Genomic DNA, 11,696 nt, shown 5'->3' on the forward strand with positions numbered 1-11,696 from the left:
CTGAGTATTTGTTCACTATCTTTCTATCACAAAGGGATTCTTTTAGATTCAAGGAGATTCTGGAGTTACATGTGAAAAGTTCATTGTGCACAGAAGGTTTGCAAAACCTCCTAATATGATGCGATTTAAATTTGAAGTAGCATAACCTTGTAACCAGATTCAAAGGGATAATTGCAAAGGAGTGCAAGACAGAGCACACTTAAACCAGTGTTTTGGAAATTTAAAGTGGAAAAGCAAAGAGTCAGCACTCTTTAGTGAAAAAGGAGGTTGTGTAAGCACTTGAGAGGGGAAAAAAGAAAGAAAGAGAAAGCTTTTTTCTACATGGAGAATTAATCTGAGCACTGACCTCCAATCTGCTCTGGCACTTACACAGGGAGAGATGGGGACACTGTGCAAATGACATAAACAAATTCCTGCAGAAGAAACTCTTCTGGTAGGGACATCCATTCTCCAGACTCAATCCCAATCCTGCTAAGACACTTGCATCTTTCATCCTGCACAACTCCTGCTCTGATAAGGGAAATCTTCCACAGGAAAAGCATAGCTTACAAGAGAAAAAAATCATTGTGGGCAGGTTTGAATTTCTCTAGTAGCAGAGCTGCCATGCCCTGGCACTGAGAGTAAAAAAAGCCAAAGGCTTTTCAGGCTCCCCAAAGCCACGCTGAGCCCATGCAGGTTGCCAGCCTGGATCTACAGGCTCTGATCCCCTGCGTTGCTCAGGGCAGGATGAAGGCAGCAGGCTCAGGCTATCAGCTAGGCTGAGTGACTCTGCTGGGTAAGAAAAGAGATGCTATTGCCTGCTCAGCAGTAAAGGGAAAAGGGAAAGCAGCAGTAAGGGAGAGAGACAGTTATTATAAGTTTGACCAGGGACAGAATTAAATCGATGCAGTAAATGGCACTTAATGCACTTTAGTGACCCAATGCATTTGCTTCACCAGACTATGCCATGTGGCTGATCACATTTGATGCATAACATGAAAAGCACTAGAGGCCATTGCTGGAAAAATCTCAGGATGCAAAACAAATTGTCTGGGCACCTCTGTATTTTTTCCATCATTGCTGCACGCACACACACACCCTTTCCTGCCAGCACACTGGATTCCACAGCACCTTCCAGAGGTCAGCTTGGCACTGACTCCACATTCCCACTGAGTTTGCCCTGTCAGGATGAGCAGTCATGGGTCATAAATAAATTCTGATAATTTCCTTAGTTTAAACAGCACAGCTGGTTTTTTTTAATTTGTTTTTTGTCTTTTTTTTTGTAAAAATCCAAGAAAACTTAGATTGGTGCATGCAATCTTGGAAAATTAAATAAGTGGTGACATGTGCCAGCTACATAATAGAGCAGGACTTCACTCATTCACACGGCATCAGTCCAAACACACAAACTAGGCAGGCTGTCCTCAGAAAGCTCAAATCCAAAGGCTGCGTGAAGGCTCAGATTTCTTCATTTACCTGTCACCTGGGGAATATACAATGTCAGAGCTGTGGAGATATAAAAAAAGACAACACAGTTCTAGAAAGGAGGATAGTTGCTGGCAAAGCTGGGCTCTTCTTCTGGTCCTGGCACTCATTTGCCTTTTTCCCCTGCTACCGCATGGACGTTTGTAACACGAGGGCATGGATAACCTCCAGAACAGCTGGGCCTTCAGACAGGCTGTATCCATAACTGTAATGAGCTGGGGCTCAACAGGCTGGGCTAGCCATGCCTTACAAGACTGGGCCTCAAAAATCTGCCCCTTTGTTATACAGGATTAATGACTTTCAACCATTTTTGTAAGTGGCTGTGACTGTGATATTGTTATTGCTGCGTGTCACCATAAATCATTGCATTTTTCCAAACCTTCACTTCAGTTAGAGGTTAAATAGAACAAATGAGTGGAAACCACAACCACACTTGTAGCAAAAGGGGTTAGAAGCAGCCACACCCAGTCTCTCCCCTATTCCCATACCCTATTCTCCCCTATTCTCCATACCAGTTCCAGGGCTTCTGCACCATGTAATAAAAATTTACTCTTAGACTGAATGTTTCACCTGAGGACCAGAAAGCATGAACTTTGAACCCCTGCAGTTCACATTCCTCATGGCAATGTGAGGGTATTTATGAATACCTACTTGCTGTTTAGGAACAGTGAGGTGCAGAGAGGTTAAATGTTTTTTTACCTCAGACTAAATCATTAGAAGAGTTGGGAAGTGGAGCAGGAGTCCTACCCAAAGACAGACCAAAAATCACATCAATCAGTCCTTGATCTCGTTTCATGAAAAACATCTTCCTCAAGACCTCAGTTACTACTGACATTACCCCTCTAAATGTGTCAGACTTGAATTCTGTTACCAGGGCCATAGAATGGAATTCAGGGAGGCAAAGCCCCATCCCCACCTGGGATCATGTCCCACTTTTGGACTTGTACTGCCCAACAGCACAGAGAGCACAGCAAAGGCCCTGTGAGGGGACGTGTCAGGCCAAGCCACGCTCTCCCCAAGGCCTCACAGCCAAGGAAGGGCACAAATCTCCTGTGGGACCCCAGCCTGGGGCTCAGGGAAGGCACGAGGAGCACAATAATTTTGGATTCACTCCAGTGTTTTTCTGCTGAAAGCAGAATTTGGCCCTGCTCTAAGAGAGGGAGACAAAAAATTACATTTGACTTATTTGCCTTTGGAGCAATCTAGACAGATTTCAACACTTAAAGGGATTGAATTTAAATCATCCATGGATTTTGAGAAAAACATTATTGCTTGGTATCATAAACAATTCCCAATTTTTAGATCTTCCTGGGCTAGACTCAGTTTTAGCCCTAGTAGCAACAATTCTATTAAGGTTCTGAGGGAAATGGAATTGCAATGAACTGGTATACATTTTCTTTAAAAGTTATAATGTGACAAATATTTTATTTTAGCTTCTCTTGAGGATTTCCTGGATATTAAAAATAATCTTAATGTAGTCACTGGCTGGCATTAACATAGCACTTTTACTGCCTGTTTCAGGGAAAGCAGAGGACTCTATTTTCCCAGCAGTCTTTCACAAGGGGCTGTTGTAAATGTGCTTTGTTATCTAGAAGTACCAAGACATCACTGGATAAAAAGGTATTTTAACATCATGCTTTGAAAGTCTAATTCTGTCCTTTCTTGGGCTGAAAACAATCCACTGTCTTCACCAACAACAAGAGGGATTTACACCAATCAAAGCAAGAGGAAAATCCATCTTTTTTCCTGATATATTGACCTCCATTACTCTGTTTTAAATTCTTGATTTTTGAATACAGTTTCAGGTACTCTTAACTTGTCCATTTTCATACTCTTCCCTGCTCCCTGATGCTCCATCAGGGGTAGCAATAGTGTGGATATGAGTCATGTACACCTTATCTACTGCATTGTACAGATTCACAGAAGTTTAAGTGATGAGACTGTAAAATGGGGCAGATTTTCAGAAAAAGACCCAGCCTAGTATCCACAGAGCAGATCATGGTGGAACTAAAAGCTGAACATTTTGAAACATCAGACCAGAGTTACTGCAGATATCTCTCCAAGTCAAGATGGTCTAAATGAACTAGATGATCGTTAATGTCTCTTCCAAACCAAACCATTCTATGATTCTATGAAGATGTCCTAACAGATCCCAAATTATTCCTAAAAATGTAGGAAGAATTTCTGTCATCTTCATGGCTACCAAATCAAATCCTCCCTGGGAGTGCCACAGACCTCGGGGTGCTTAATACAAGGAGGAACTGACTGTGGATCCTTTTTTAGAAACAAAGAAAACTCTCAATGTATCTCTCAATTGCCAGCAACTGATTTGTGGTTGCTTTGTGATTGTGAATGGGAACTAATTCTCTGTAGAGGGGAAGGGATGAACTTGAGGGAAAATATTTTACAGGCTTAAAATTCTCATTTCTGCCAAAACTTTGAGAAAGTGTTGTATCTTTTGCAGCCATTACCTCAGCAGTTTGTGATAACACTACATTCTTCTTCTGGAATCTCAGAAATGGCTTTAACTTACATTTCTCCAAAGAAATATAGCTGTTCCCTAATTTGCCTCCCCACCACCAGCAAGACAATAGTTAATTACAGAAAGAGAGGTAAGAGCTCAAGCTGCACAGAGCAGCCACTGCAGCATGGAGAACCCATCCAGCCTTAATGTGTAATAGAAATGCAGGGGATGTGCAAATTCAGCTTCCCAGGACTGGCAGTACCTGGAGCTGGCAGCTCATAAAACCTGCACACAGCCCTGAAGTCATGCAGGGAAATGAAGTGTGGAATAAACCATGTCATGCAGTGACTTCAATGTCACCTCACACTGCTCAAAATCTTGAGTAAAATCTGTTTCTCTCCGATAACATTGTGGATACGATTAGCTAACAGCTTTAGAAAGGGAAAGCAGACACTTGTTTCTTTTCTCTCTGCTAATCATTTAAAAACAAAAATAAAATGAGGCGCTGGTCAGTGCCAACTCTCTTATCTACCTCCATTCAAGTGACAGCACAACAGGCTTCAGTGAGGCTGTTCAAAAAAGCTCTCAAGAATGCATTCAAAGTTGAACTGATTATGTGCTAAATATTTTGGGGCAGATCCTCACTTCATGAAAGGAAGCAAGGTCGAAGGGACTGCACAGACCTGGCTTTGGTGTGCTCCAGCTAAGAACAGTTTTCATTCCCAGTGAGGCAGGCTAGCAGACAAAAGTGACACCAGCGTGGGATTCCCTCACTCAACACATCAACACAGAGATCTCCAGGGCAGGCTTTTCTTCCTTTATGGACCACTTTTCTCTAGAGCAGAGGTGAAGTGGGCACAGGTCCCCAGGGATCCTCCTCACCTGATTGGTTTTGGATTTGATCTCTCCTTCCTCTACAGGCTACCGAGGGGCGCACTGTGACAGCAGGGGTTTGGTTGAGGCCAACATGGCACTTCTGAGGGGACAATCCCAGTTTTCTCCTTTGCCTCATATTGGTTCACATCACAGGGCTGATGCCTCAGGTTTCAGCTTTTGTATTTTTCAGATTCTGTATTGCTTTAGTGTGTACTTCTGAGTTTCATATTAGGGGATAGTAAGCTCTCTTCACAGAGTAGGTAGACAAAACAATTCCTTCTCTAGCTGGCGACCCAAGGACAAATGATCCAAATTTCAGGATTTGGATCCTGAGAGGCCAAGAGCATAAACAACATGGACTGAAGAGAGAAAAACAAGAAGGATGGGACTTCATGGGCTAAAGCTGTAACTGGACAATTAACTTATAAAAGTGAGAGACCCCGTGACCAGTTGTCCATTTTGTGACCATTTTGGGTTCATCTTGGCTGTAGCCCTGGCTGGGCTCTTGTGCTGCCCAAGGTGTATCCATTGAGGTCTTTTAATAAATCCCTACTTTTTTCTTTATCTCAGTCTCTGTTCTAGGTCAGCCTTCACAAGGCATCAGGGCCACACTGGAGCACACAGACTGGACCCTTTTCTGATGAAATAAAGCTGGAGGGGGCAGATGTGAACCTGACACACTCCACCCCACATTTAAATCCCCACCTCCAAGGTAAATATAGCATGAAAGTCAGGTTTCAGACTACAGCTCTTCACCAGTCAGTCCATGCTAAATGCCAATGGAGACACCAGCCTTCTGGTGGCTTCTACAGATGTATTTGCATTTAGTCAAATTAATCCCACCACAAGCTGTTTTGTATAAATAACATAGCAAAACCACAGAATTCAAGTGCTGAAGAAGTATTGCGAGATCTTTTTCAGGGAAATATTTCGTGTTCACTTTCTGGCAGGGAGAAGCCCACAGCCAGTATCAAACACCACTGACTGCTGGGACACAGTTTTGAAGCAATCTGTAGTGGCACTGAAAACCAGAAGAGCAAACTCACATCTTTCAACCTCTTCCTAAGATGCATCAGTCTTCCATGACTGGCAGCTCAGATGGGCTGACAGTATAAGGACCTCTACATGCCCTGACAGTCTGACCCCCAGAAGGGATGAGGCCAGCCTGAACATCTCTGATGGGAACAAACCAGTGACTGAGCCCTCAAATGTACAAGCCATGATCCTGGGCCCACTGGTGTTATCAGGAGCTTTCCCAGGGTGGGATTCATCTGACCAGATGTTGGCATCTGTGCTGCAGATCCTGCAATCAGGGTGCTTGCACCATCAGCAGAGAGAAACCAGCACAGGTGAGGCACAACTCATCTCATGCTAAAGCCCATGTCTGAAACAGGTGAGGAGAGAAATCCCCACAGTTCTTTGTTCTGTTCATCAGCTGTGCAGGGAGAGAGCAAGGCCAAGCTCTGACAGAGAGAGAGGGGATGCTTTGTGCACATATAGAGTCAGGTGGGCTGAATGCAAACCCCTGTGACTGTGACAGGATTCTGATACCCCCCAACAATAAATATGGGTCATAAATCAATATATCCTCAGCCTGCAGGCATCAGTCTTCAAAGGCCTCCGAGCTGTTGGAGTGATTGTTTTTGCATTGTACACATTACAGTGACTCCTTCTAAAAGTCACTGTTCTACCAATGACTGTGTCACAATGCAGGGACACTGTCCTGCTTTACACAAGTGACACAGACCAAAGCTCTGCCCTCAGGTAGGACAGCAAACTCCTGTCAGTGCTGCTGGATTAGGACACTGTGTCCACATGCTACACCACACGTTTGTCAGTGCACAAGAGACACAGGATATGCACAGAGCCAACGCTCAGTTCAGGCTGAGGAGAGAGCAGATAAAGAGCCTTTCATTTAACTGCCCCAGATTGACATATGTGGCAACTGTGCTTCCAAATTTGCATTCTCAAGAACCAAACCAAAGATTTGTTATTCTACCTTGAAAATAAGAACACACTGCAACAGAAATGTACGTCCTTTATTAACAACTTTTCAAAATAAATCTGAAGAAAAAAAGTCTTTGGTGACACTATCTATAAAACCAACCTATCTTAGATGGTAAACCTATGATGGTATACAGGTTAATGAAGTAAACCAAATTATATGGCTTTTAAATTTCTCATTCTCTCTTTTTCTCTCATTCACACATTTGCTTTAGGTTTAATTGCACCATGTTGTCAATAGTCAAACAAAGAGGGAGAAACACTTTAAAAAAGATGTGGCAGCACTATGAAAACATTGGTAATGCATTAGAAAATTTTTCTCAAAAATGTACATTTTATACAAAATAAGATTGTATTTTTGTTTGCCTTTTTGCTTTACATTTGCCGACCTAAGAATTCCCAGTTCAGGTTTCCATTCTCATAATCCAAACACTATACATATTTTCTCTCAAAATAAATATACAGAATTATGTACAAGGTCGCAAGGCCCATTGGATCATCACTAGCGACTGTGAAATAATCACTAAAAACATTGTGAAAGAATGGGAGGGAGCATCTCAAAGCATCTGATGAGTCCCATACCCACCCAGCCCCCTAGTTTAACCCTTGCCTAATTTAACTCCCTCTAATTTAATTGCAACTCAAAAAATGTGTGTGAAGACAGTTAAAATAGTGGTATAAAGGCCAGCTTGACTTAGTTTTAAACAAGGGTGAGATGTACAAAATTTTGGAAGATGCAATTTTGTTTCCAGCAGACACCAGCCAAGACCCTGCGTGGGGCAGGTCCCTCCTTGGAAGACCACAGGTGCATCCTGTGAAATCCCACCACAGCCCAGGGAAACGGCTCTGTCAGGCTGATGCCCTTGAAGGCCACATTTCCAGAACAGACATCAGAGCCCGCCTGGGGATGGAAAAAAAACAAAAACAAAAGAGCAGACAACCAAACCACCCTCTGCTGTAAGAGGATGTTTAAGTGGAGGAATTAACAAATTGTTGTCGATGGATAACAGATGTTATGGTATTCCTTTAGTTTCAGTAGGGGAGTGCAAAAGAAGAGGACACAACGTTGTACACTGGGCATGTAAAGATTTTTAAAAAATCTGAGTCTACATCTAGCTCTTTCTTTCATTGCTTCAAATGATGACTTCCATTCTCCAAATGACATCTTTTGGTAAATGAGCTATTTTAAAAGGCGCTCATTGGCGAAAAATTAATTTCTTTGCCAAAATTGGCTCTAAAAGAAAAATTGCAACCTGAAATTGATCAAATCCATGATGTTTTCCAATGGAAAAGATCAAAGTGCTCAATAGCCATGCATTAGCACACCAGTGTGTTCACTATGAAATTATTACAAAGCTTAAACATTCACATCTAGAAAAAGGTATGGTAATCATTAGAGATTTTCACAAAATAGAAAGAGGGCAAATAAAATCTTGTGCAGGCCCGAGGGACTGCAAGGAGTGCCAGGCACTTTCTATCTTGGAAGTTTGCCCCTCTTTTTGTGTCACATTTTTCTCATGAAACCTTTCTCCAGCAATAGATCTCATTCAATTATAACTGGGAAGGGTTTCTATTTTTTTTTTTTTACCTTTGATAAATTCAATTAAAAATTCATCAGTTCTCCCAAACTCTAATCCCTACTTCTATTCTGTTTTAATGGCACGGATCTATTCACATTCATCCACACATCTCACCCCTGATTAAATTAAGGTCAGTAACCTTTACAAAAGGCCACATGCGTAACACTCAGTCAAGTCATCAGGCATTCAAGTACCTGTAAAGTAAAGGCTAACATAGCCTGCTGTTAATGAAAAATAATAATAAAAAAAATCTACAAAAGGAGCAACAAGGAATGAACCTTGTTTCAGCACCATCTGAATTGGGAGAGGAGAAAAAAAAGAATAAAGAACCATTAACTTGCACCTAGGACACGACAGAAGAGTGATTTCATCCACTAAGGAAACAGCACAGCTCTGTCCAACACAGGTGGACGTGGGAGGCTTTGCCTGCTGTTCTCAGGAGCACTGGCCAGCGATGGCCACAGTGAGTGTAACACACACAGTCTCTGAGCTGGGTCTGTGTCCAGCTCTTCCCCTGCATCCCGGGGCTGCGGGCACGGAGAGCGACGGCCGTGAGGGACATTCCTTCCCAGCACGACGGCTGCACCCGGGCAACACACGCAAAGAGAAATGCTCCTACCTATCCTCATCCCTCTGGAGCTAAGCCTTCCATTGTCACTTGCTTAATTAGCAATCAGTAAACACAAGGGGCCTTGAATCACACTGAGAGTGAACTTTAGCACAGTCTCTTTCAGCCATCCCAAAAAGTGACGATAACAGAATGTCAAACAGCTTAAAAGCTTGGCCTGACTTGCTGCACTCCAAAAATAGTTACTCTCTTTCTAACTGAAACTCCAACCCACGTGCCCCCAAGTGGCATTTACTAAAACCCAAGCAGAACTGTAATTTTGCTTTAGTACGGGTCTCTCTTGCTGGCTACAGACCAGTGACTGCTTCCCAGAGGTGCAGATGCTCTGGTGGACATGGGTGCTCACTCCCCTGCACATGGCACATGAGCGAAAACGTGAGCCCTGAAAGCCTCATCCAGTGTTTGGCACATTCTCCAAAAAGGGAGTCTAAGGAAAAGGTCTGTTCCAGTCCTTGAATGAGCTACCTGATCTCCAAGTCATGGGAGCCACTGAGCCTTTCACTCTGGAAAATAAAAGCAGTGGATTTCACCTTCCCATGCAGATCACCAAGCACAGACCTGAGAGCACAGGGAAGTGAGGTTCCGATTCTTACAAGATGTGGGCAGCTGAATTAGCAGCTCACCCAAACATAGACTGAAATATATCCTGCTCCCATTCCTGCCCTGGCCTTGCCTACCTACTGCTGCCTCTTGACATTTCTCTCCACATGCTGATTTAACTCTCTAAATTGGTATTAGAAAAAGCCAATAAATCACCGGACAGTTTTCCATGAGTTTAGAGAGCTGAATGGGCTCACAGAAGCATCTGGTGGCCACCACCATGGCAGAAGGTATGAGGTGAGACTGCATGGCCAGGGAGTGGGAGAGCAATGGGAATTGAGGGAAAAGTGGCACCTCTTCCTTTCAGCAACTTAAGTCACTAGCTGCAGTCTCACATGTTTTGGCAGATTCCTTTAAAGATTTGGTTCAGATTTACAAGGGTATGTAGTGACAGGTCAAGGGGTAATGGTTTTCAACTGAAAGAAGGCAGATTCAGATCAGGTATTAGGAAGAAATTCTTTACTGTGAGGGTGGTGAGGCACTGGAACAGGTTGCACAGAACATGCTGGAGGTGTTTAAAGCCAGGCTGGATGAGGCTCTGAGCAACCTGGTCTAGTGGAAGATGTCCCTGCCCATGGCAGGGGGATTGGAACCAAATGATTTTCAAGATCCTTTCCAACCCAAACCATTCTATGATTCTAAAACAAAATGCCAGGAACCTGATGGTCCTGTCCTAACTTGATGTGCTCTGTTCAAATACTGCAATACATATGCAAAGCAAAGCACCCACTGCAAGTCTTCACATGTCAGGTTGCATTCAACATTTAGCAACATGTACTTTTCACTTTGACAGCAACTTTCTGTTTAGGGATAATAATCTTACCAGCAAGAGGAATTATTTGAGCTTCACAGCATTCTCTCTACAATCAGTAACTATTACTTCTACAAAGAGGAAATTGAGGCATGCCCTGGTTATGCAAGTTGCTTAAAGCTGCATATTAAATAGGTGCCTGAGCCTGAAGGAAACAGGTGGTCATTCTGGTCCAATTACTCTTCATCCCTACTAGATGGGACTGGTAGTAACTGAAGAGTTGCTATTCTTCATCCCTGCTACCAGACTGCCTGCTTACAAAGAAGTGAGGTATAGAAAGGCTTGCTGGTCTTCTGGGCATCAGCACTAAACCCTCTTGCTGTGACTTAACAGAGATCCTCTTGGGGTGGGGATAATTACAGACCACCCCAAAATGTGAGGGTTTGAAACATTTTTAAAATGCTTATTTTCTTAGCAAACTGGAATGGCATCTTCCTGACCCAAATCACTGCTTCTGTTTTCACTCTTCAATGTAAAGAAACACATAAATAAGCAAAAGACTACAAAAAAAAAAAACAACTGGAATATTTCAATTTAAAACCACTTATATTTGAAATGCTAAAACCATTTTGGAGCATGAGCAGCACTCATCTTTCAGAAGCAGGATTTTTGTATGAGTTACCCTGCCCCAAGCATGCCTGGGAACACCACTGGTGCCAGGACCCAGTGTCTGACCATACGCTTTACTTCAGGTGTCAGACCTCCATGAGGGAATGTTTCTATATATTTGCACTTCCAAAAAAAAAAAAAAAAAGGGAAAAAAAGAAGCCCATCCTTTGATTTCAAATAAGCCAGTTACAGGCCAAATTCCTGTACTGCAAGCACCAAAGTGCTTTCTTGCTTTCCATCACCACTTCTTTTACCCTCAGAACAAATCTGCTTCTGGATGTTTAGCTGCCAAGAGGCACCACTGCCCTTAGCAGGGACTTGCACAGGCTCTGGGTGTCCCACAGGACCACCATGCCCCGGGGTGCTGTGCCATCCACGGGCAGGGACACTCAGGTGTGCCTGGTGCTGTGCCATCCACGGGCAGGGACACTCAGGTGTGCCTGGTGCTGTGCCATCCATGGGCAGGGACACTCAGGTGTGCCTCCCTGAGCACAACACACGGCCCTGCAGCCCTGCTGTGCACGTGTGTCCCTGTGCTCCATGTCATGCTCCTCCACAATAATGCTCCTCTTTCCCTTCAAGGCAAGGCTGATTGCCTTTAAAGCAGAGGTCCCCAACCAGAAGGATCTGCCCTTTCATTTGGCTCCTTGGAGATTCTCT

Source organism: Melozone crissalis, unplaced genomic scaffold (assembly GCF_028551555.1).
Source record: "Melozone crissalis strain CALT ecotype California unplaced genomic scaffold, PUWL_Pcris_2 ptg000002l_1, whole genome shotgun sequence".
In the NCBI taxonomy this organism is placed as follows: Eukaryota; Metazoa; Chordata; class Aves; order Passeriformes; family Passerellidae; genus Melozone; species Melozone crissalis.